Source organism: Macrobrachium nipponense, chromosome 39 (genome assembly GCF_015104395.2).
Source record: "Macrobrachium nipponense isolate FS-2020 chromosome 39, ASM1510439v2, whole genome shotgun sequence".
NCBI classification, from domain to species: Eukaryota; Metazoa; Arthropoda; class Malacostraca; order Decapoda; family Palaemonidae; genus Macrobrachium; species Macrobrachium nipponense.
This window is the reverse complement of record NC_061099.1, coordinates 12,929,609-12,955,483: the sequence shown is the minus strand read 5'-3', so window position 1 is coordinate 12,955,483 and position 25,875 is coordinate 12,929,609. Positions and strand designations below refer to the sequence as shown.

Here is a 25,875-nt window from a genome sequence, read left to right as displayed (position 1 = left end):
TGAATATTGGCCAGTACTCAGAGAAATCGCTGAGCCCGAGAAAGGAAGAGAAATGGATGATAGAACAACAATAGGAAAAACTATCATAATAATAAATAATAATAATAATAATAATAATAATAATAATAATAAAATAATAATAATAATAATAATAATAATAATAATACCATTACGGTACTTGTGATGCATGCCAAGGGCTGGTAAACAATGTGATGACAAAAGTTATAATATATAATGTATATATATATATATATATGTATACTAGATATAATATCCTATGGGATATATATATATACCTGGATAATACCCCCCCCTTCCCCACTGATAACCTCGTGCCAGCAAAAGAAACCGGCTAACTTGCTGTTTACATGATTTTTTTTGTCATAAGGAATGAATCGTGCAAATACGGCAGGAAGAGTCTGGGCAAAGGATCTGGAAGCAGACGAGAAACGAAGAGAACCCCCCCCCCCCCCCGTCAAGATTTCTAACTTGGAAAGAACCCTCAAAGAAGAGAAGGGACGGCAAAGTCTAAGACGTTATACCCTGGCTCGGAAAACCGACAGATGCTGGGGCTGAGTCTTATCAGCCAATTTCAGTCGATTCGTTTTTTAGAATATTTGATGCAAACAAATGAAACCAGTGCTAAATAGCTACACTATAAGAACACAGCTGAACGAAGGATTCAAGCAAGTGATGATGATATACATATAACAATATTAATTTGTCTTGGATGCTAAAATAGGAGAAGTTAAAAATCCGTTTCGTGCATCATTTTCGAACTATAGGCCTACCTAAATGATAACAATGACTCTGTTTCGGCTGTCGTTTGGGGTTTTTGGTCGCTTTACTCCTTCATGTGTAGGAAGATGCTGAAATATGGCATTGGACGTGGAATTTCCAGGGCGATTTGCTAAGTTACTCATAAGAATATCTTCGCGCTAATTTTTAGAGTCAAATCAGATATATTATCCCAGAGGTTATCCGTTAAATATGGAAGCTAGAAAAAATATGGCGAATGAACTATGGAAAGCAGCGCAGACTATAAGTCTTTTTTTTTTTTTTGGTTTATTTAAACTTGATGTCTTCATAATGAAAAAAGTTGTAAGCAACAAAAATTAACATATTTTCAGTTTTTACTTGTTTCGGACTGTACGGATACTTTGTAGTTTCTGTTAGGGTTAAATCTATGTTTAGGTTTGTGACCGTGTGATATCCGATAATCCTGGATTATCTCTTTAATTTTTACCCTTTTGACAATTAACTATCTGGTTTTCTTGATCTTGTTGTTTACCTGATAACTTTCTCTCCAACTGTATTTCATTCGTTCCTGGACAATGTCTTAGTAAAGACGAAAGCGCTTGGATTTCTTACTATCATTTTCCTGTGGTATTCGCATTTAATGAAGTCACGTGCATCTACTGTGAATTTTTAAGCATATATATATATATATATATATATATATATATATATATATATATATATATAAAGATTAAAGGGGCAGCTTAGTGGAAACAGACTGGTACATAAAAACATCTTTATTAGCACCGACGTTTCACAACAAGTATAATTTTCAAGGCTGTGATAAAAGAATAAATATTATAACTATAAAAGCAAATAAATTATACAATAAGCTCTTTAAAACCAAACGTACATAATGATAGATTCGTCATTGCTGGAGATACCAACCTAAATATATAGAAGGGAGAAGGAGGGCGACTAGAATGAGGGCAGGTGAAAAGCAAAGAAGCCGGTTTACGACAGATAGAGAGATAGAGAGGGTGGAGGAGTTTTGGGCATTCAACAATGGTACTGTGATTCCAGAATAGATAGTGCTAGCTCGGAAGAGGCCCTTCTAATGATTTTAAATCTATTATATTCAGTGTTGCTACCACATTTTTTGGCATGCTCTCTTATATAGCGAAAATTCGGGATTACTCAATTTATTGCCCGTTCGATAGCTGACGCCTCTGTGGGAGTCGGCGCCTACCTTGAGAAGTCTTTGGGTGCAGCCCACGTACGTTCCTCGAGAACACCGAGGACAATCGTATTTATATATCACCCCAGACGTCATAAAGTCGCTTAAACGGTCTTTAGTATTGAACAGAGATCCAATCTTCAGAGGATTCTTTGGAATTAGATTCATTTTAACTGCTCCATAATGTCTTGAAATAATCTGAGAAAGCTTTTGGTTAAAAGTTTTATCATGCAAAAAATGGAACACTGGCATAGATTTGAAGTTTGGGAACGGTTGGATTTTGTACTTTGGCATGATGTGGTTGTTTAAAATTTTCCTCTCATATTGAAAAAACAGGTTAGATGGAAAAAAGTTGTTGGTGAAAAACTTGTGTAAAATTAAATGTTCTTATTAAAGGCATGCCAAAGTAGGTTTCCTCCAAATACTTGTGTTAAAAACATCTGATTCTCATTGGGATTGAAATATCTAAAAAGGATAACTTTATTATCCTGCTCAACTTCAATGCTGAATTTTATATTTGTATGTCTACTGTTAGCGAAAATCGATGAAAGTTTCAGCATCAGAACGAGAGCAAAACTAAACAAAGTAAAAGTATCATCTACATATCTTTTGTAGAATAAAGGGCAAATGCTAAGAGGGAGAACAAATATATATATATATATATATATATATATATAATATATATATATATATATTATATATATATATATATAATATATATATATATACATATATGTATATATACACATATATATACATACATATATATATATATATGATATATATATATATATATATATATATATATATATTATTGTTCAGGATTTTAAGCCAGAACCAAGGAAAAGTAAAATCCCTCTATAAATAATTGCTAACATTTTCGAGTTGCTTCTCTGAACTGAAAGCCTCCGTTCTCCCTAAATCAGCTCTACTCACATGGCTGCCTAGATTTACTTTCCACAGGTTTTCTGAATGAGGGAGGGGCCTGTCCTGGCCGAGATTTAAAAGGACGAGACTACAGCAGCGCTTTCTCAGAACTTTCTCAGATCCTGCAAACTCCACTTCACCCCTTTTGCTCCCCTGCTTCCTCTAGGGGCTCCCAAGTGTTGTTATACCGTCCATAGTGCCACAGAAAATATCAGCAGATGAGAAGACAACCAGACCCAGGATTTCCAGGTACTGTGAGATGTAATTCCTAGAGCAGTCAGTGAATCATTTTTGCCTCTTGTCTATATTTCATTTCATTCTCCCAAGGCGACTTTCCCCCTCTTCTTTGTTCAGCTTCTCGCTCCCCAAGTTTGGTTCAGTGCTGTGATTAATTCCCCCTTGTGATGCTAGTAGAAGTCATGAAACTTGAGAAGAAAACCATAAATTAATCACAAAAGTAGACAATCAAGTATACAGAACAATTTTGAAAGCACCAAGTTATACAGCAAGTTCTGCATTAAGATCTGAAATAGGGGCCTCTTCCTGCCACTCGAGAGATATGAAGCATATATAAACTTCTATCTGAAACATACACTTGAAAGTAGTGGAAATATGCTCCTATATGAGATAACCATGGATCAGTATGAAAACAAGAAACCCCCCCCCCTGGATAATGCAAGTAAAAGAATATATGAAAGAACTAAACATAAACTTAAGTAAAATGAAGCAGTTAAAGCTAAAACAGTTAAAAGAAATAATAAACAACTGGGACAGAAAACATGGCAGAAAGAAATCAATGGAAAGACAACATTAAGAATCTACAGTAAATATAAAGAGAACATAAGAGAAGAAATCTGGTATGACAACACTAAAAAAACAATGCTGATCACTATGGTCAGACTATGTATACATTAGGATTAAATGATAGAAATAGGATAAAGGGAGAAGATGCAAAATATTTGTGCTGTGAGGAAAAAAAATGAACAAATTTAGAAAATTTTTTACTTTTCTGCCCATGCATACAATGAGATTAAAATAAAGAGGTAGCTATAGTTTTGTGCAGCAGCCAATATCAGGAAAATAAAGAGGAATTAATAGCTAATACAGGCAGGTACCCTGAGTTTTTTTTTTTAGGGGGGCGGGTCGTTTTTCCAAACTGGACCTTTTCTTCTACATGTCATTGCATATATACGTAGGTAGTATATGCAAGATTAAATGACTTGAAAATGTTACTTTAGTTATTGGATACCTATGCCGTCTATGCCCTTCTGCCCGATTAGATGTTATTCAAAGTACTGGCTTTGGTTTGAAAGAACTTTACTTAGGTGAAATTTGTTTGGAAAAACTTTGCACTGAAATTCAAACATTATTTCTTCAGTTTTATTGATTGATTAATTTATTATGCTAACAATAACATGTATATTACTTTATTTATTGTTATGTTATATACTTTGACTTAACAAAAAACTAATTATTTATTACTTTGTAAGTACAGTTCAATGAAAAGGATAGTCACAAAAAATATGAACTTCCAGAAATTTTGGGGTGGAGGTCGTTCGACCAACACCTCCACCCCTCCAGCGACCTCCCCCCCTCCCCCCTCCACCGACCTCCCCCTCGGTACAGGCCTATAATATACTCTTATTTGTAGATCTACTGAGGGGGAAGTGGAAAACAGGAAAGAATTTTTAAAAGAATTGTGGTATTACAGAGAAAAGAAACTCAAACAAACACAAAGGAAGAATAAAACGGAGCCGTTTCAAAGACATATTCCACCTACTACTACTACCTACTACCACCGCTACCACTCGTTCAGTCGTTCTGTAATCTGTCAAATTGTTTCTTTCATTAAAAGCTTAGGTAAATCAACATAATCAGGAAGAAGTGAGTATAGAATGTGTTTGTTTACGATAAAAAAATGTATTTGCGTCTTTGCTTGTATAAGTAATACATAGGCTAGGTAGTAGGGCTTAAATAGAGAGCATGCTATCATGCTCTACTAGCCTAGTAGAGAGCATGCTATCATGCTGTAAGCTACTAGTAGGCTGTCTAGCCATAGAGAACATGCTATCATGCTGTAGCTATATAGAGAGCTTGCTCGCTTTTAAGGCCTCTAGGTAGATCTAGGGTACTTATCCGCGGCGGCCTCGACTATGGCAGTTGCAGTTTTTCAATGCAGTTTTACCTCCTGAACAAGAGTTTAAGTAATATTTATTGGGACGACTGTAATTAACCATCCCTGGGGCCAGTACTAAACACGGCAAAATACATAGGACGCCCCAATCCCTAGTGGATGTCGTATCTGTGGTTACGTTCTTTGCAGTCTGTGCGGACTGCTTCTGTAGAAATACCGGCCTCTAGCCCATGCCGCATGTCTTAGCTGCCTACAAGAGCTACCCTGTGATCCTAGTTTAGGCAAATTAACGAGTTAAACTAACGTCGGAATCAAGGTCTAGGTTTATTTATGATCATCAATATGAGTTTTCATTAGGTAGGGTAATGCACCGCTGTGCAGACAGGCGGACACTGTACAGCAGCGTGGACACTTTCTCAAAAGTAACTTTAGCACTTCCAGTATCCTGAATTAGATGCCAGTCAAAACCCAACCAGCGTAGAAACAACAGAGAGACCTGTACTTTCCTCTCGAAATAGGGTAAACAATCACGGACGATCCATTGTCATCACGCTGGCCGGATCTTATTCACTCTATATTTAATTGGTGAAACAAGAATACAATTACAACTTTAAGCATACCATTCAAAAGATTGAAGTTTCGTCAACATAATGTGATATATGAAAGCCCCATACAAACTAAAATAAGCATGTGACGCTCTTCGTAAAATATGTTTTCAAGGCAGTTTTGAAATCCAATATGGCGGCAATCGTAAGGCTGGCCGGTCTAGCCACGGACAATCCACCATCTTTCCCAGCCTTCCCAGCACTCATTTGAACAATGTTAGCGTATATATGAAACGTTTATTGATCTTACTCAAGATTGCAGTTGTAATCAGCACAATGAAACAACATTTTATTGCCTATATTAGTGAAAGTATGAAACTTTATATTCCCGGGGTCATGGTTTGAACTGAATTCATTTTTTACCCTGTAATCGGTGGTTTTTTATCCTTTACTGCCATCACAACTGAAACTCCGCAGTGCTTATTTGATTGTAAGTACGTTATACACATTTTGGTCTTAATTCACTCTACATTGCACTTGAATCACGTTGCGTCCTGGTTCCTAAGTACTCACTCCACAAACACAGTTACGAGCAGCAGACGACAACACTGATTATGGGTGCAAAGCTTTATTCCCTTAATTGTTTACTTTACTCATTATTTAGTTTAACTTTACTTCAAAATGTTTATTTAATTCATGTCTATTATCCCTATTTTGCAACCAAACTAACCTTGAAAAATTACAAATATTTCGGATGTATACTTACGAGCAGACGACGCGAGGAAAAAAATGACTCGTCGTTGCCAATCTAGTGGAGCATCACACATACGCCGATGCATTTACAAACTGTTTCCATGAATTCTAGTTGTCATACTAATGCAGTAATGATAAAATTGCTGTAATATGTATATATACTATAAATATATACGCTAATTTCACTTATTTCCCCGGTTTTGTGTAATTCTCATACCCAGTCTGGAGGGTAAACACATACCAATTGACAACACTGATAAACAATTGAAGAGTGCAAAACGCCACATAGAATGCCGTAGTCCCCTTCGATAAGCACTGGTTAGAGGTCAGGGTTCCGATTGTTGTGATGGAAGTGCCCCAGCGTCTATGGGTACAAGTGGTGTGCGGATTTAGCTCAGGAAATGGGAAGTTTATTGACACAAGTGAGTCCTCAAACATCAAGATGGCGTCAATCTTCTAAATATTTCGAGTTGTAAGTAAAAATTTCGAAAGCGTTTTGGTGAAGTTTGCACTGCGTTGGCCACCCTTTTCATTACCCTCTGTTTAAATCTTAAAATATGGCCTTAATTTCTAACTTTGGAGAAAATACTTACTTCGGAAGGAGAGTAGAGGTCTTTAGCTCCCTCTCTCACCAACAACAACTCGTGACTGATGACCATCTCTGGTCTTGTTTCAGGACGCGTTATAAGTACTTTTTCGGAGGGTGGCTTGCCGTAACCGTCGGTGTGTTGGGCCAGTCCATGCGGTTGTTTACCCTACTAAGTGTTTTCTTTCAAGTCCTAAAATAATGCCATAATTTCCGGTTAAACACAAGTTAATGAAAGTCTAGCCATGCGTGGTGCAAACTTACCTCAATGACACCTCCATGACGCTTTCAAAATTCTACTTATAACACCTTACATGTAGAAGATTCTGGCTGCCAGAAATTATTTCTGGCGTGAATAAAATCACGCATTTTAAGTTGAATTTGGAGTGAATTAAGAACTAAATGTGTAAAATTACAATCAAATAAGCACTGTGGAATTTCACTTGTGATGGCAGTAAGGATAAAACCACCGATGACCAGTGAAAATGAATTTCAGTTCAAAACATGATCATGGGAATAAGATGTCTCATACTTTCACTAATATAAGCAACAAAATGTTGTTTTATTGTACTGATTACAACTGCAATATTGAGTAAAAGTAATAAACGTTACATAGATATGCAAATAATTGATCAAATGAGCGGTGGGAAGGACATCCCCATCAGTGTATGCTTGGTGTCCGCGAGACTATACCATGCCATATTGGATTAAAAAACTGCATTGAAAACATATTTTGTTCATGCCACTTACCTGACAGATATATATATAGCTGTATTTTTCTGAAGTCCGACAGAATTTCAAAACTCGCGGCACACACAGTGGGCGGCCAGGTGGTAGTACCCATTCCCTTCCCGCCGCTGGGAGGCGGATATCAGGAAACCATTCCCATTTTCTATTCATATTTTTTTCTGTCGCCGGTCGGTAAACTACTGTTTACAGACCTCCGCCTAGGATGTTTGGATTTGACTCGCATTTAAGTATCTGATTGACTTTTGGTATTGATTTTGGATTGTTGGATTGGCATACGTGATAGTGGACCGTTTTTTGACTTTGGATTGGCTTTTCTGTAAACGTGATGTCTGGATCAAGTGCAGTGAGTTTCAGAGTGTGTGTGAGGGAGTGATTGTAAGGTGACGCTACCGAAATCATCGGTAGACCCCCACACAGTAGTATGAGTTTGTAGGGGGCATGTTTGTTTGGTGGATGATCGGTGAGATGAATGTGATGGATTGACCAATGATGGATGGAAGGTGTATGATTCCTATCGGCGTAAATTGGAATGCGATAGGATCAGGTGGTCTTCCTCCAGGAGTGGTTCTACCAAAGGTAAGGGTACTAATATTTCTCCTGCTATAACACCTGTAGATTTTGCATCTCCTATACCTGTGTTGTTACCTTCGGGCCCTAAATCTGTGTCTGGAGAAGGTAATGCCCTTTCTCTAATTTTGGAGTCTCTGCGTACTCTGGAGACCAAAGTGAAAGCCTTGGAAACTGGCTTGTGCAAGTGTGTGATCGTGCCCCTAGTGTTGTGGAGGGGGCGTCAGATCGGCCCCATAATTCCTCTAGGCCTAGACCGCTATCAGATTCCCAGGAATCAGGGAGGGGATATGTCGAAAGCCGCAAGAGGGTTACGGGGGCTCCCCACCGATCTGGTGTCCCTTCGGCAGGCCTTGTTGCAAAGTCCCAGGCTGTCAAGGAGTGCGCACAGGCGCGTATCCTTAAGGACTGCTTTTCGTCCTCTGAAGCGTCCTCCCCGCGCAAGGGGTGGAGCGCTCGGAGAGACTCTCGTCCGCTGAAAAGGACGTTTTGTGTTGAGGACGCTTCACGTCCTGTATCGCCAGTTTCTTTGCGCTCTTCTCCGGATGCGTATGACGCTTTTCCGGCCTCAGAAGATAGGTAGGATCTCATCCGGCGAGGACGCTGAGTTGCGCTACAGTCGCGCTCTTGAGAAGCAGGTAGCTGTACCTATGAGAAGGAAGGAGGCGTCCCCTCGCCCCTCGTCTTCTCGCAGGATCAGCCCTGCCCCCTCTGTTCGTTCTTCTCCAACGAAGAAGACATTCTTTTGTCCCTTGAGGACCAGTTGTCAGTGCTTATGGCTCAGAGGACTCGCCCAAGCAGCAGTCGAGCCTAAGCGGAGGAAGGACCTTAGGCTGCCCGTCAAGAGGACGAAGCAGTCTCCTTCTCCCTCTCCTCGTTCGTCTCTTTCGCCGATTGCGTCTCCTTCGGCGATTCGCCGATCTCGTTCGCCCGCTAAGAAGACGGGTCGTCAGGACGCTTTCGTTCCCTCTCAACGTCATGGGCAGGCTGCTTGCCGTGATTCTCGAGAGGACGCTCAGGACGCTTTTGAGGACGCTCGGCAGGACGCTTCGGAGGACGCCGAGCAAGAAGACGACGTGCACCAGGACGCTCGAAAGGACGCTCGTCGTGACGTGTCTCCTTTTAAGGAGAGAACAGCCAGCAAGTCTACCTTTTCGTTGAAGAAGCGTAAGGACGCTTCTCTTGGAAGTAAGGCGGCCTCGGTCGTCGTTAAGGATGCTCATCGCCGTCAGGACATTCCGTCTCCTTCGAGCTGTAAGGTTTGCCGCAAGGAAGACAGCCTAGATAAGGCTTCTGCTTTTAAGCAACGGTGGTCTTTGATTAAGTCAAGACCCGATAGACGTACGCCCTCTCCGGAGGGACGTTCTCCTCTTCCGATTAGGGAGAAGGAGAATTGAGAGTAGTTCCCTGCTTGACTGTCTGTTGAAGAGGAACCTTCTGCTGCCTCTTCAATCTCAAGGACTACTAGAAGTTTCTTGTTGCGGACTGTTGCGCTCGTCCTTTGGGGACAAGAAGTTCCAGCCTGCAGCTCCCAAGTCTCCTCCTTCGCAGTTTTCATCTTCGAAGACATGTAAGACCCCGGAGTTTGTCGAAATGAAGGACTTCGCTCTCCACTAAGCAGGCCTTCAAGAAACTCCAAGACTGGATGGAACGAAGGAAGGATCAGGGCAAGTCAACTTTCGCCTTCCTCCCTCTAGACTCAGCGGTAAAGGAGGTATTTGGTATGAAACTAAAGGAGACGTGGGTGTGAGAATCCCTTCTTCAGCACAAGGGGATTTCTCCAGCTTGGTGGACTCTCAGAGGAGGTCCCTCTTATCCACTGCTAAAGTGACCTGGACCCCTACGGAGACAGACCATCATTTGAAGGGGCTGCCACGGACTCTTGAAGTCTTCAACTTCTTGGACTGGTGCTTTGGAGTTCTAGATCTGCAATCTAGAAGCCCAGAGTCTCTCAGTTTGGGGGAGCTGTTCCAGCGTGCTATCGTGCATGGACAAGGCCGTCAGGGATGGGTTCAGAGGAGCTTGTCTCTCATTTTGGGACTGCTTCCTGAAGAGAGAGCTTGCGTGTAACTTCACAGCTAGATCTGTTACTCCAGCTCAGAAAGCGGAGCTGCTCTTTTCTCCTCTTACGAGCCATCTTTCTTCCCCCAGACTTTGGTTTAAGGACCTGGGCAAGCAGTTTGCAAGAAAAAGCAACCCAGGACCTCTTAGCCCAGTCCTCGAGACGTCCGGCAGTTCCTTCCACTTCTTCGTCTTTTGTGCGACCGCCGAAGAAGGTTAAACCCTTTCGTGGGGCTCCTCCCTTGAGAGCAGCTCCTCGAGGGAGAGGGCTTGCAAGAGGAAGAGCTTCCTTCAAACCCAAGCCATCCAAGTGAAACGCATGTCCTTCAGACACCAGTCGGAGCCAGACTGAAGTCCTTTGCGGGAGCATGGAGAGAGAGAGATACGGACCCTTGGTCCCTCAAGATCGTGGAGCAGGGGTACAAGATCCCCTTTTTAGATCCTCCTCCTCTTTCCACGACTCCCAGAGACCTTTTCCATCTTATCAGGGAGAAAAGAGACAAGTGTTCGATCTTTTTACAACAGATGATCGAGAAAAGAGCGGTTGGAACAAGTCGCGGACCTGGGGTCTCCAGGTTTTTTACAAACAAGGATTTTTTCTAGTACCAAAGCAGTCGTCGGGTTGGTGTCCAGTCCTAGATGTAAGCAGGCTCCAATCTTTTTGTGGAAAAGACCAAATCACGATGGAGACGCTCAGTCTGTTCTGGGAGCCTTGAGACCGGGCGACTGGATGGTGTCCTTAGACCTGCAGGACGCGTACTTTCACATCCCGATCCACCCTCTTTCAAGAGGGTGGCAGTTCAGAGCCCTTTATTTCGGCCTGACCACGGCTCCAATGGTGTTCACTGTAGTCATGAAGAATGTGGTGAGGTGGCTACACTCTTCAGGGATAAGAGTTTCCCTTTTACCTCGACGACTGGCTTATCAGAGCGTCGTCGAGAGAAAAGTGTCTGAAGGACTTTAGCAGTTCACGTTAGCCCTAGCGAAAGTCCCTGGGACTTCTTGTCAACCTCGAAAAGTCGCATCTGACCCCGACACAGTCCATCGTTTTGTATCTGGGGATTCATATGGATTCAGTGGCTTTTTCTTTGAGCGTTTCCGTCCCAGGAACGTCAGCGGCTAGGATTAGAGAAGATCTCAGCCTTCTTGGGGAAAGAAACTTGCTCGGCAAGGGAATGGATGAGTCTGCTGGGCGCCATTTCCTCGCTGGAAAGGTTTTGTTTCCTTGGGAAGACTGCACCTCAGGCCTCTCCAGTTTTTCCTTGCGACGAATGGAAGGCCAAGGACGATCTCAATGCGATCTTGAGAATCTCGGAGTCAACAAAGAGCCATCTAAGATGGTGGTTTCGATCCGCAGAAGCTACAAGAGGGCTTGTCCCTAAGTCTTCTGAGCCCCGACCTAGTGTTGTTCTCAGACGCTTCCATCGCGGGCTGGGGAGCAACACTAGGAGGGGAGGAAGTGTCAGGCTCCTGGAGAGGGGAACAGGCAGCCTGGCACATCAATGTCAAAGAACTAGCAGCGATCTTTCTGTCTGACGAACAAAATCGTTCAAGTCAACTCAGACAATACCACAGACCTCGCGTATTTGAAGAATCAGGGAGGAACACACTCCAGGATTTTGTTTCACCTAGCGAAGGAGATTCTGCTGTGGGCAAAAAGGAGAAAGGTTACGATCCTGACGAGGTTCATTGCAGGAGTGCAAAAAACGTCAGGGCGGACCTTCTCAGTCGTCAGAAACAAATCTTACCGACGGAATGGACCTTACACAAAGACGTGTTGTCGAGACCTTTGGAAGTTGTGGGGACGTCCTCTGGTCGACTTATTCGCGACGTCGAGGACCAAGAGGCTTCCTCTGATTTGCTCCCCGGTCCTAGATCCAGAAGCAATTTGCTTGTGGACGCGTTGCTATGGAGTTGGCGGGGCCTAGACCTGTATGCCTTCCGCCATTCAAGATCATGGGGAAGTCATGAGGAAGTTTGCGGCTTCAGAAGGGACGAGGTTGACCCTGATCGCCCCGATGTGGCCAGCGAGAGAATGGTTCACAGAGGTCATGTCTTTCCTTGTTGACTTTCCAAGGACGTTGCCCTGGAGGAAAGATCTACTCAAACAGCCTCACTTCGAAAGGTACAAAACCAAAATCTCCGCTCTGGGTCTGACTGCGTTCAGACTATCGAAAAGTTGGCCAGAGCGAGAGGTTTTTTCGAAGGCAGCTGGAGAGCAATCGCCAAATGGCAAGAAGCAGCGTGCGTTTCTACAAGAGCCTGGTATACCAATCGAAGTGGGCTTCCTTCAGGGCATGGTGTAAAAAGGAGGGAGTTTCCTCTTCCACGACCTCTGTGAACCAGATAGCTGACTTTCTGCTCTTTCTTAGGAATGTGCAGAAATTAGCAGTCCCTACCATTAAGGGATATAAGAGCATGTTGTCAGCGGTTTTTAGGCACAGAGGCCTGGACCTTTCGGACAACAAGGATATTATGATCTCTTGAAATCTTTTGAGACTTCGAAGATTCCTCAAGCGAGACCGCCTTCATGGAACCTTGACATAGTTCTTAGGTTCTTAATGTCAAGTCCTTTTGAACCTCTTCAAGCAGCGTCTCTTTGGAACTTGACAAGGAAGGCTCTTTTCCTAACTTCTCTGGCGACGGGCGAAGAGAGTTAGTGAAATCCAAGCTTTTAGTCATCTAGTGGATTCGGAGAACAACGCTGTCTGCTCTTTGAGCCCCAACTTTCTTGGCAAAGAATGAAAATCCTTCTAACCCTTGGCCAAAAAGCTTCGAGATCAAGGTATGTCAAGTCTGGTGGGCCAAGAACCAGAGAGAGCCCTGTGCCCTCGTCAGAGCTCTCAAGTTCTATGTGCATAGAACAAAAGAGGTAAGAGTCCCTCAGGTAATCTCTGGTGCTCTGTGAAGAGACCCCAGAATTACCTTTATCTAAGAATGCTGTTGCTTTCTTTTTGAAGGGAGACCAGAATTACCTTTATCTAAGAATGCCTGTTGCTTTCTTTTTAGGGACGTCATTAAAGAGGCTCATTCATCTTGCCAGAAGACTGATTTGAGCCTCTTACGAGTGAAAGCTCACGAAGTTAGAGCTGTTGCTACCTCTCTTGCCTTCCAAAAGAACATGTCAATCAAGGACATTCTTGATGGCACCTTTTGAAGGAGCAACTCTGTCTTCGCCTCACATTACCTGAGGGATGTGAGAACGATTTATGACGACTGTAATTCTCTTGGGCCATACGTATCTGCAGACACAGTCTTGGGGGCTGGAGGTAGCTCTTTCCCTATCCCTTAGTTAGGTTTAGGTTAGTTTTTGAATTGTTGTGTTTTTGGTTTGTGTGGTGAGTCTTGTGTGAAGATCTCCCATCTATTAGTTTAGTGTTCAGGGGGTCTTTGGATAGTTGGTCAGGTGGGGGTGGTTCAGTTGCTTCGTTGCCCATCATATTATGGCTCGATGGTCTTGTCACGTTGAGGTCACGTCCCCGTTGACAGAGCATCCATAGCGCACCAGCACTACAGGTCTCCACCTGGCTGGCAACTCTGATTAAGCAGAAGCAGGCTTAAGTGACAGTAATCACGGAGTCTACTTTGCTAACAGGTGAGGAACCAAGGTGTACATCATCTACTTAATTTAAGTTTCCTACAAATCCTATTCTGTCTCTTCCCACCATCCGAAGGTGGGATTGAGCTATATATATATCTGTCAGGTAAGTGGCATGAACAAAATGTTATTGTTATAATACAATTAAGTTTATTCATACTTACCTGGCAGATATATATAATTAGAGTGCCCACCCTCCTCCCCTCAGGAGACAGTGGCATTAATAAAATATGAATAGAAAATGGGAATGGTTCCTGATATCCGCCTCCCAGCGGCGGGAATGGGTACTACCACCTGGCCGCCCACTGCGTGTGCCGCGAGTTTTGAAAATTCTGTCGGGCTTCAGAAAATACAGCTATATATATACTGCCAGGTAAGTATGAACAAACTTAATTGTATTATAACAATAAACATTTTACGAAGACCTCACAAGCTTATTTTAGTTCATATGGCGGTTTCATATATCTCATTTTATTGACAAAACTTCTATCTTTTGAATGGCATGCTTAAATATTGAACTGTATTTTTGTTTCACCGATTAAATATAAAGTGAAAAGTGGATAATTAGTCTGTGCAGGTGCCCGCACAGTGATGCATTACTCTATAGCTAGATTTTGATGCAATGATGAATTTTGTTGACATTTTCAATGGAAATACCTGGTTAAGGGGGCTGGCCGGCTAATGCCATTTTTTAAAGACAGGACTTTGACATTCATACCATTTAATAAGGTGACTTGGGACATCTCCAAACTGCATATGATTTTTGCCTCTGACCTTTGGTTTTGTGAAGCCAGGGCAATTTATCCTGAAAATAACCATTTTTCAAATTCTATCTCCTCCCTTGATATTTAATATTAAGACCTGGGATTACTACCATATATAGATCTGATGTAGACCTCCAATCAAATGAGTTTTTTCTAAAAGTTTTATTTTTTTTCTTTTTTTTTGCTAGATATGAATTTTTTATTATGGTAAAAAAATAAACCTTATAAATCACGGGTTCGATTCTCGGCCATTCCATTGAGGAGTGAGAGAAGTGTATTTCTGGTGATAGAAGTTCACTCTCGACGTGGTTCGGAAGTCACGTAAAGCCGTTGGTCCCGTTGCTGAATAACCACTGGTTCCATGCAACATAAAAACACCATACAAACAAACAAACTAAAATGGAAAAAAGGGCTTTATTTGATTGTTCTAAGTTATATATCAAATTTCAATGCTATAGCTTTAAAACTAAGTGAGAAGATAGAATTTGAAGGTCAATAAGTATAGTTTTGAGATACGGGCGTTCAAAGTTTTCCTTTGTATTTTATAAAGACAGTGTTAATAAATAATGATTATTATGAATGTATATTTCTTTTTGGGTATTAACAAACCAAAACTATGTTATTTATAATAATTTAATCATAAATGATGATCCCTTTGCTCATATATTGTAGCCTGGGGCACTGCGTCAGCCTAGACGGGGCACTCCTTCCTACACAACTCTCTCTCTCTCTCTCCTTTACTAACTTGGCTTGTTACAGTGAATTTTCTTCTTCTGTATGTTAGCGAGATGTTTTCCTTGTATTTTTTCTTTGACATGATGAAATTCTTGCCGAAACAAAGATAAACAAACGTAAAAGCAAGAGAATGTTAGGCGAAACTTGAATGTGTACTCTCTTTTTACAGAGACAATGTTAGTAAATCATGATTATTATGAATTTCATATTCCTTTTTGGGTATTACTAAACAAAAACTATGTTATTTATCATAAGTGAAGATCCCTTTGCGCAAAGACCGTAGCCTGGGGCAACATGCGACATGTGCATCAGGCAAGACGGGGGCGTTCCTTATTACGCACCCCTCCTTCTCTCTCTTCACTAACTACGCTAATATTGCGTATTTTATGATATTCTGTAATGGTATTAGAGTGAATTTTCTTCGTCTCTATGTTATCGAGATGTTTTGCTTGTCTTTTCCTCATTGGCATGATAAAATTCTTGGCAAAACAAAGATAAACATGTAAAAGCAAGTGAATGTCGGAGGTGAAACTCGGACGTGCACACTACATGAGGTTTGTGCTTGCACTGAAAGGTGGAAAGCTAACTCCCTTCTCTTCTGAGACTTATGGAATCTCTACAGATGCCATTGCTCACAATTTCATTGACAATAATTATCAAAATTTATGATAACAGAAGAAATATTGCAGTTTCTTGTACGGATCAATGATTTTGGCTTATTGAGTTACGTTTACTAATTACCCTGTAACTATGCAAGTAAGAGGAATTTTGACGAAATATTTTGTATATACTTATTCTCCATTGCCATACAAAGCTCCATTAATTTTTTCATGACTGCATTTTTTGCCCTATACCCCCATATATATATATATATAAGGGTACTGGGCAGCCCCCTTAATTCACTAGCCTAGGCAATACCCCCATAGGATAGAAGAGAGTTGATAGAAATGTGGCCCCTCAGTGGGGAAACTGGATTTTTGTGATAACTGAAAATTATATTGGTAAAATAGGACCTACAAATGCATACATCGATAGGCTAGGTTCGTACGTATAGGGTAAAATATCGGATAGCCACCTGGCAACCACCTCTACTGTTGAGCTACCATCTTCCCAAAAAATAATCAGCACTTCCTGTAAACTAAGATAGACATAAGTCATGAGCCAGCGTCCATGGAAGCAACACCTGTAGACCTCCACTTTCCTCTTGAAGTAAGTTTTTTCTCCCAAGTAAGAAATTAAGGCCATAAATTCTGATTAAACAGAGGTTAATGAAAGTCTAGCCATGCGCACTGCTAACTTACTTCCTTGATGCTTTCAAAATTTTTACTTAAAACACCTTACATACAGAAGATTGACGCCATCTCGATGTTGGGGAGTCACTTGTGTAAACAAACTTCCATTTCCTGTGCTAAATCTGCAGAACACTTGTAGCCATAGACGCTGGTACACTTTCTTTACAACGATCTTAAACGATGATGGTGTTCAACTCGTGACCGGGGAAACCTGGCGATTTTTCAGGAAGAAGAAGAAGAAGAAGAAGAGTGCGCTAGATAACATTTAAAATAATTAGTTCAACACCAAAATAAGGTTATGAATTGCATAAATTTATTATGTATTCATGATAATTCATTTGAAAATATTTGTTAATAAAGTAACCAAATTCCTGACACAAATTTCAGTGGTTTTGCTGTGAAAATTAGTTATGGCGTATTTTGGCATTTTCCTATTTTTTTCTAATTAGTAATAGTATAGGTATATTGCATAGTGTAATGTATATTACATACTTAATGTAAAAGTTTTTTGGTATAAATATAATATAATGCTTTTAAGTAATAATTTTGAAATTAGGACCTTTATTTCAGTCCTGTACTATGATGTTAAGACATTGTGGCTGTTGTACTATTTTTAGATGAATTGTTGTACTTAACTTTCTTGCAGAAAATGGTGACTTAAATATGTACACAATATATATCTGAAAAGTATACCAGTTATTCATGCAGATTGTTATCAGCTATTCATGTAATTGTTATAATCGTAATGCTAACATATCTTTATTATTTACATTTTGGAGATATGAAGATGTGTGACTGCTGGATTATTGCTGTAGTGTGACGCAATTGCCTCCACTCCCAAAGCCACTTGTTCGTTTTCACACCATATATATATATACTTAGAATGAGGATTTATGAATCTTCAATACTAATGATATCTTGTTTTCCAATTATAAATTAACCTTTTGTCATGCATTGTACTTCACATACACTGTTGCCAATTGGTATGTGTTTACCCTCCTAACCAGGTATAACTTACACAAAACTGTGGAAATAGGTGAAATTAGCATATCTATTTGTAGTATATATACTTAAATATTAGAGCAATTTGTTCCGATACGTAATACAAACCATCGGTCCTTTAACAATAGGAAGTAGCTAGCGGCAGCTGGAACGGTCGTAAGCTTCGAACAAGGGGAGAACGGTAGTTAACTGCTTGTCCGATCGTCGCGCGCCGCGCGACTGGGAGGTAAACAAATCACTTTTGCTTTCGGCCGTGTGAGGATAGGACGTGCTCGTCATCGCTCTGCCCGCTTTGTCGTTTGCTTTGAGTATCAAGCCCGTCCTTTTTCCTAGTGTGATTGAGAGTATATGTTTGTAAGTACTTTGGCATTTCTTTTTTTTTCATTGAATAATGAGTGATCAAGAAATGGAGATTTCGCCGCGCCCCCCAGTCGCCCGTAGAGTGTGTCCCGGGCTGGAGGGGCGTAGATGCGGCGGATTCAGATCATTTGTGGATGTGGATCCACACGAGGTTTGTACTCGTTGTCGGGGGCGAGAATGCTCCCGCAACGAGCCATGTGTAACATGTATGCATTGGTCCGAGGCGCAGTGGGTTCTGTTACGAGGGCAGGAAGAGACTTAGGCCGCCAAAGAAGTCATCGGAAAGTCCAGTGATTCCTTTGGTAACGGACACTTCGTCTTCTTTCCTGCCCCCCGGCCAGCCCCCACGTTTCGCGCCTTCCCCTGCGGGGGGGGTAGCGGAGTCCTTCTCCTCTCTCGATCCGTCGAGTGTGGAGGAGGGCGCCCGCTACCCGGACGTCCAGTTGTACTCGGGGTCTTCCGTCCGCTCTGGGTGGGGTTCTTCTCCCCCCAGGCGTGAGGAAACCCCTCTAACTAACCCGACTGTTGCTTCCGCAGGTGTGCCATCAGCGAAGGACGACCTGGGACAGGTGTGGGAGTCGCTGGGACTGCAGGGAGTGCCTAGCATACAGGGGTTGATTCAGCGGTTGGTGGGGTCGGCAGTGGTCACTCATGGTACGGTAACCCCACTACTACCACCACAATATCTACACCAGCATATGAGATGCCACCGCACTTGGTGATACACCACATGTAATGTCGGTGACACCCACGGCTGCAATTCAAAAACCGATTGCTGCCGTACCAAAGAGGACGGTGCCACCGCCACCTGGGTTCTTTGTATTGCCGACCCCGGACTTCCGCTGCCCCAAGAGTACCCCCTGGACCTGCCGCCAGTGCCGAGGATGACGGTAGCTGCCGACAGGACGCAATGGCTCTCCTGTGGTCCTGCCGTGCCGTTGCCTACCTGTTGCTGTCCCTGCTGCTCATTCCCTTTCAGATAACGCGCATGATGTTCCTGCTGTTCCTGGACCTGTTCCTGTTGTTCCTGCTGTTGGTGGTGCTGTCACAGTCTCAGGTCTTTCCGGACAGGTGCAGTCGGGCCCTGTTGCTTCGGCAACTGCCCCGGCTCCCTCCTGGATGGAAGACCTGCCGTCTGTCCTGCGGAGCCTGTGCGAAGAAGAAGAGGAAGAAGAGGAAGATTGTCGTCGTCGTCTTCGTCGTCTGCTGCCTCCTCTTCCCCTTCGACTTCTAAGGCTAAAAAACAATGACCGAAAGAAGAAGAAGGCTGCCTCCTCCCCCCCACCCCTAAAAGAAGACTCCTTCGGGATCTTCTAAGGGCCCGGCCTGGCTCGCATCAGGCGAGTCGGGGAGCTCTTCTGCTGGTCCTCCTGTTCCTTCGGGAACGGGGCCCGTCTCTTCTTCTGCAAAGAAGAAGACGACGGGGACCAGAGGTGCACCAGCCTCGGCTGGTGCGTCCTCACCTGGTGTTAGTTAGGCGGTTCTGCCGCTAAACCAGGTTCCGTCTCGGCCGCTTGTCGTTCGCGGAGAAAAGTACGAGTGGACGCTCTCCACGGGAGACCGTCCGAGCCAAAGTCTTGACGTCCGAGCTCGCTCGCCGTCAAGACAGCGGCGCGGAGCAGAAGACTGGCGAGAGTCGTGCACACGACTCTCGCCAGGCCAGTGGACGCTCTCGCAGCGATCAACTGGCTGCTCGGGCTGACGTGACGGTCGCTGACCAGCCACGGGTTGAGGCGAGGAAGGGGTCCCGCGGCCGCCGCCGGTACCAGCCACGGCTGGTACCAGTGGCTCGACGCGCGAGAGGACGCTGGCCGGTCTCGACGCGACAGAGAGCCTAGCAGGTCACCTGACTGCCGCTCCCGTAGGGACCGGCGGAGACGGTGGACCAGCGGCAGCTCGCCTGACGCTAGAGATCGGTCTCGACGTTCTCAGCCGAGCCTATCGCCCCAGGCGACAGGCAAGGCTAGGCCTCCTGCTCGATCGCCACCGCGGGTTGACGATCAGCAGCAGCCTCCACGCACGCTGGTCCTGCCAGCGAGCGAGGGGGGAGCGTCAGGTCTGCCTCTCCCGTACCTTCAACCTCCTCGGGCTATACCGGGAGGAGCGAGGTACCGAGGAGTGATCACGAGAGGTGCGCCGCTCGGTGACCCAGCTATGACGCCGTATGGCTCAGGCACGGTTTTAGGACCGACCAGAACATACCGCCGCAAGTAGTTGGAGGCGACCGTCAGGGGTCTGTCGCTGTCTCCTTCTGAAGGAGGAGTATCGCGGGACCTGTTCTTGCTGGAGGGACTGGATGGTCCTACTCCACAAGACGCAGTAACTCCCGAGATACAGAGGAACTTTGCAGAAGTCATGTAAGCTGATTCGTCAGCATAATGACCTTGCGGAAGGATCGCCGCTACCACCGGCAGAGCCCACGTCCCGGCTCGAATCATTTTGGGGTCCCAAGAGGGAACCCAAAATGATGGTGGGGTTACCGCGATCAGAGCTTGCAGACTCAGTCCTGGATCAGGTGGAGAATCTCGTCTCAGGACGGGAGGACTCGCTGAAATCCGGACGGTCTTCTAAGCTGCTTCCTCCCCCTCTACAGCGTCAGAGGCGATTCTACGTGCCTTCGGAAGACCCGATACGGCCTAAACAGGTTAACCCGGAGTTAGCGAGGCTGACTCCAGGTGTGTCCCTGCAGCAGGCTCCTGTCGGAGAACCTATGGTTCTCGCAGCAGGAGGCACTTGCCCTGGAATCTACCGCTATGGCAGCGTTCCAGGCAGTCTCTTGGTTGGATTTGTGGTCCCTCACAATATCCAAAGTAGCGGCGGCTCCGGGAGTTCTGCTCTCGAAGACGACGCTTCTTTTAGGAGACTGTGCCAGTCTGGAGGAAGAGCGATCTCTTACCTCGCCCATCAGACTGCTAACCTGTGGGCCAACTTGGTTCTTCGACGTAGGGACGCAGTCCTTACCGAGTGACCAAGGGGGCCGGGCGTGAGGCGGCACTCGGGCTTCGAAATGGACCATTAGGAGTTCCCCAGCCTCTCTTTCCCGGAGAGATGGTGGACGCTGCGGTGGAAAGGCGGCGCACTGACGACAGTGACCGCTTAGTTCACCAGGCAGTCTCGAAGGTTACTGGGCAATCTCGAGCGACTGCGGCCAAACCAAAGAGAAGGCTTGGCTAGCGCTTCCACGGCGGCGAAGGATGGTTGCACCGTCCAAGCCCCGTGCGAAGACTCCTGCTGTTTCAATGGTCTGCTAGAGGAGGCCGTAACCAGCCCTCCTCCCAACCCTCCTTTCCCCCGAGGAGGTGGTGGAAAGAAGTCGAAACGAGGAGGGAAACGCTAGGGACGGCGTTCCCCCTCACCTGCTGCCGGAAGTGGGGAGGTGCCATGGCGAGCCATTGGGCGACTTGGCAGCGCTACGGCGCCGAGAACTGGATAGTAGACGTCCTTCGGGAGGGGTATCTACTACCCTTCGAGTCTCGGCCCCCCCCTCATCTCCAAACCGGTCCATCTACAGACCTATGTTCCGGGGATCAGCAAAGGACAACGCTCTTCGACAGGAGATCAAGACATGCTGGCGAAACGAGCTGTAGAAATCGTGAAAGTGGAGGACCAGTCACCGGGCTTTTACAGCCGCCTCTTCCTAGTGGAGAAGGGCATCGGGGGCTGGCGTCCGGTGATAGACCTCTCTCCCTGAACCGCTTCGTTCGCACGACGCGGTTCACGATGGAGTCGGCACGCTCGGTGCTCGACTCGATCAGGGGGAACGATTTCATGCTTTCAGTGGACTTGAAGGACGCGTATTTTCAAATACCCATCCATCAGTCCTCCAGAACGTACCTCCGCTTTCATCTTCGACGGGACGGTGTACCAATTCAGGGCACTTTGTTTCGGTCTCTCAACCGCCCCACAGGTGTTCACGCGAGTGTTCACTCTGGTGTCAGCTTGGGCCCATTCGCACGGGATACGTCTTCTGAGGTATCTCGACGATTGGCTAGTCCTGGCGAGCTCCCGCTCGCAGTTGCTACAGGACAGAGATCGACTCCTCAAGTTTTGTCGCGATCTGGGGATCGTGATAAACTACGAGAAGTCCGATCTCGAACCCAAGCAGAAGATGAAGTACTGGGTATGCTGATAGACACGGTAGCAGGGAGGTCTTTCCCGCAGACTTGCGTATCAGCAAATTCAGGGAGGCAGCCGGCCGTTCCTGTCTCGGCAGGAACAGGCAGCACAGCAATGGCAAGTCGTGATTGGCCATCTGTCGTCACTGGAGAAGTTTAGTCCCTCACGGGCGTCTTCACCTGCGGTCTCTCCAGTGGTAGGCTAAGGGAGAGTTGGTCTCAGGCCAAGGATCCTCCTTACTTTCCCGTGGCTCTCACGGACAAGGTGAGGCAGGACCTAGCCTGGTGGCTCGACGACAAGAACCTCTTAAGAGGAGTGCCCATACGCACTCCCCCCCCGGAGATGCTTCTGTTCTCAGACGCATCGACCGAGGGATGGGGCGCACACCTGGAGGAGTTGCTGACTGCAGGTGTGTGGGACCATCACGGAAAGCACCTTCACATCAATGTCCTGGAACTCAAGGCGGCGTTCAACGCTCTCCGAGAGTTTCAGGACCGCTTGGTGGGACACTCAGTGGTGTTGATGTGCGACAAACACCACAGTAGTGGCATATGTCAACAAGCAGGGGGGGCTAGTGTCTCTCCCGCTCCATCAGTTGACGGTGCAGGTGCACGAGTGGGCCACGGCTCACTCGATAGAGCTGTCAGCACGCTACATTCCAGGCAAGAGGAATGTAGTAGCAGACAAGCTCAGCCGTCGGGATCAGGTGATAGGGACCGAATGGTCTCTACACCAAGACGTGGCGGGAAGGCTCTTCAACCTGTGGGGGGCGACCGGTCGTAGACCTGTTCGCCACCCGGCACAACAGAAAACTTCAGGTTTTCTTTTCAGCCGTGCCGGACCCATGGGCAGCTGCAGAGGACGCTCTCCCAACACCCCTGGGACAACCTCTTCGCCTACGCCTTTCCTCCCTTCTGTCTGATTCGGAAAGTGATCAGTCGAGCGCTGGTCACTCCCAATCTCAGAATGATCCTGGTGGCTCCCAAACGGCCTCAAGCTGTTTGGTATCCGGACCTGCTGGCTCTTCTTGCGGACGCACCGAGAGAGCTACCCAGTTGGCACAACCTTCTAGCCCAGCCACACGTAGAACGGTACCACCAAGCAGTCCAGTCCCTTCAACTTCACGGCTGGCTGTTATCCACCATCTCTTGCGAACGAGAGGCTTTTCTCGTAGCGCAGCAACAGAGATGGCTGGACACGTCCGACAGTCCTCTGCAGCTGTGTACCAGGGGAAGTGGGCCGTCTTCTGTGGTTGTGTCGTAGACAGGGTCTGTCTCCTCTCAGAGCCACTCTTCAGCAGGTAGCGGATTTCCTCGTGTTTCTTCGCCGAGAGAAGCTACCTCTCAGTACCCACAGTTAAAGGATATAGAGCCGCCCTGGCTCTCGTCCTAAAACTGAGGGGACTGGACATCTCGAATTCGTTCGAGATCTCCTTACTAATGAGGAAGCTTCGGAAAGGTCTTGCCCACCCAGGGAACTCAGGCCCCCTGCGTGGGATGTGTACTCTCGTCCTTAGGAGTTTGACTCGAAGACCCTTCGAGCCACTCCGAGAGTCGTCAGACAGGGATCTGACCCTCAAGACCCTCTTCTTGCTGGCTGGCATCGGCGAAGAGAGTAGGGGAACTACATGGTCTTTCTTATGATGTTAAACACACCAGAGGCTGGGGATCTGTGACGCTCGATTTCGTCCCGAACTTCGTAGCCAAGACTCAGAATCCGTCGATCCCTGACGACAGGTTCGAGTCTTTCACGATCCCCTCCCTTCTGGACTTCACCGATAATGATGCGGATGAGATGCTGCTTTGTCCTGTGAGGGCGCTACGGCGCTATCTGAAGAGAACTCGACACCTCAGGCCTGAGTGTCGACGCCTCTTCGTTAGCACTGGGGTTACCAAGAAAGAAGTTTCCAAGAACACGCTTTCTTTCTGGCTACGTGAGGTGATCAGGAGAGCGTACGAGGCTGATGGTAGCGACGACATCCGTACGCTCCGACCGAGAGCCCACGAAGTCAGAGGTATCGGACCCTCCTTAGCGTTCCGTAAGAACTTCTCCGTGGCGCAGGTCCTGAAGGCAGGTGTCTGGGCCAACCAGACCACCTTCACGTCCTTCTACCTTCGGGATATTGCCCACAAGTCCTTGGATACTTTTTCCTTGGGACCTGTGGTGGCTGCTCAACACGTTGTGTAAGCTTACCCAGCACCCGAGCAGGCAGAACGCATCGATTCCTTGGTATGACTGGGAGAATGAATGTGCGAATGAGAGAGTGACTGGCTTCTCTTCACCATCTTTCTCTACCTCTACCTGTGGGCAGAGGGATACGGTCGTTACCACGCTGGAAGGGAGTCAGATGCAGGTAAGCTATTCAACAGAGCTCCATCCTATCTCTTTAACTAGAGATAGGAGTGTATATCCACCACTTTCTCCAACAAGGGGGAGAAAGTGGATGCCTACATGAGACAAACCCATTACTTTATATTTGCTCATGTACAGGAAAAAGTTCTTACAATGCTGGTACGAAGAGATACGCTTGCCTCTCTCTTAGTACTCGGCCCAGAGGTCTGACCATTGATCCTGCGGTGCACACCCCGATCAATCGGACAGAGGCTTGGATCCCTCCCTCGCTCTTACGACCAGGGAGGCATTCCAGGGATGGACGAACACCAGTCTGTTCATCAAAACCAGACTCAGATTCCTCCCACCAAGAAGTGAGTCTTCCTATTGTTAAAGGACCGATGGTTTGTATTACGTATCGGAACAAATGACAATTTGTCGAAAATTGCATTTTTCCTAACTATACAAACCTGAGGTCCTTTACATATAGTCCCTCCTCATGCCACCCCTCACTCTGCGTATTTTGCATGGGCCAAAAGCAAAAGTGATTTGTTTACCTCCCAGTCGCGCGGCGCGCGACGATCGGACAAGCAGTTAACTACCGTTCTCCCCCCCTTGTTCGAAGCTTACGACCGTTCAGCTGCCGCTAGCTACTTCCTATTGTTAAAGGACCTCAGGTTTGTATAGTTAGGAAAAATGCAATTTTCGACAAATTGTCATTTTATCATTATTGTATTACTATGACAACTAGAATTCATGGCAGCAGTTTGTAAAGGCATTGGCATATGTGTGAAGCTCCACTAAATTGCCAATGATGATTTGCCATTCCTAGCACACAAACTTAATATAAAAGGTTACATTTATTTCAGACATACAATTATCAAAAATAAAAAAAAGTCAAAATAGTAATATAGAATTAAGTCCGTGAAATGTGCCAGCAAAAAAATACAAATTTTTTGTCATTAACAATTCACTAATGTGTCGTCTGCTTGCTGATGTGTGTGGCAGCCAGATGTACAACAAGGCTAGAAAATTGTTCCCGCCACGGCTTCGCTGTGAACAAACTCACATATTTCAAGTGGAATTTGGAGTGAATTAAGAACAAAATGTGTATAATTACAATCAAATAAGTACTGTGGAGTTTCAGTTGTGATGACATTAAGGATAAAACCACTGATTACACGGTACAAATGCATTTCAGTTCAAAACATGACCCCGGAAATAAGACATCTCATACTTTCACTAGTATAGGCAACAAAATGTTGTTTTATTGTGCTGATTACTACTAGAATCTTGAGTAATATCATTAAACTTTACATATATATGCAAATATTGTTCAAGTAAGCGCTGTGAAGGCTGAAAAGGAATTGATGGCCACT

General features: G+C 45.3%; 1 pseudogene; it reads left to right on the top strand.

Moving 5' to 3' along the window:
- Window positions 1-4,680: 4,680 nt before the first annotated feature.
- The window catches only part of LOC135209958 (WD repeat-containing protein 18-like), a 55,010-nt pseudogene continuing 33,815 nt past the window's right edge, over window positions 4,681-25,875 (top strand).